Genomic DNA, 1,147 nt, shown 5'->3' on the forward strand with positions numbered 1-1,147 from the left:
GGCCATTTTTTGGTTGCAGCCATCATTGTTGTTTGGCGGGCCCGGGCTGGGGATTCGAACCCGCCACCTTAGGTGCATGTGGCTGGTGCCTTAGCCACTTGAGCCACAGGCGCCGAGCCTATATTTGGATTTTTGAAATGTCTCATAAAGTACAAGCACCTGAGAAAAATAAACATACAGAATAACCCACCATTACAACCACCAACCATTTAGAGGTAGAGATTATGATGATCTTCTGCAGTTCTCTGTTCCTACTCAAATAGAAAAAAAAAAAAAGAACTTTTAAGGTAGCACTGGTTATCAGGTTTGGAAACAGAGAAAATGCAACTTGGAAAACAGGAGAATCAGCCCAGGGACACAGAGCAAGCCTGTGGAATAAAAAATGGATGTCCTTGTTGAAATAAAAAAAACTCAAGATGGGGCAAGGGGAGGCAGTTCACACCTGTAGTCCCAGGACTCTAGGGGAGGCTGGGGCAGGTGGATGGCCTGAACTAGGGAGTTCCAGACCAGCCTAAGCAAAAAGCAAGACCCATCTCTAGTATAAATAGAAAAACAAACCAGGGATTGTGGTGGGCACCTGTAGTCTCAGCTACTCAGCAGGCTGAGAAAAGGGGTTCACCTGAGCCCAGGAATTTAAGGTTGCTGTGAGCCAGGACACCATGGCACTCTACCCAGGGCACAGAGTGAGTCTCAAAAAAACCCAAAACAAACAAACAAACCCTCCAGACTGGTAAGATGCTGGAGACTGAATATTAATAAAAGATGTGTTGTTTATGACAGCACAAAATATCTGCTAAGAGGACAACAGAGTCTTTCCCAAGCAAAGCAAAAGAGAATCAGAGACTTCACAAACAATAGACTGTATGCTCTTCCAGAAATAGAGGATGTAGTGATTCAATTTTCCCCCTCAAGAGATGTTCAAATCTACAATGCTTCATCTGCAATTCCAAAATGAAGAAATCTCTGAAATCTGAAAAAAAAATTTTGAAATTCATTTTGGGGATAAATTTTAATATTAGCCCCCTTATGGTCTGCAGTCATCTCAATTTAGTGGAAATGTTGATATATTTTGCTTAAAAAATATAACATTATGGGGCGGCACCTGTGGCTCAAAGGAGTTGGCGCCAGCCCCATATGCCTGAGATGG

At 43.0% G+C, this 1,147-nt stretch overlaps 1 protein-coding gene across 1 annotated transcript in view; it reads right to left on the reverse strand.

The window, feature by feature from the left end:
- Positions 1 to 1,147, reverse strand: part of HARS2 (histidyl-tRNA synthetase 2, mitochondrial) — a 9,003-nt gene that overhangs the window by 6,924 nt on the left and 932 nt on the right. The gene's annotated exons all lie outside the window — the stretch shown is intronic.

The sequence above is a fragment of the Otolemur garnettii genome, unplaced genomic scaffold (assembly GCF_000181295.1).
Source record: "Otolemur garnettii isolate 467f Iridium unplaced genomic scaffold, OtoGar3 scaffold00003, whole genome shotgun sequence".
Taxonomy (NCBI): Eukaryota; Metazoa; Chordata; class Mammalia; order Primates; family Galagidae; genus Otolemur; species Otolemur garnettii.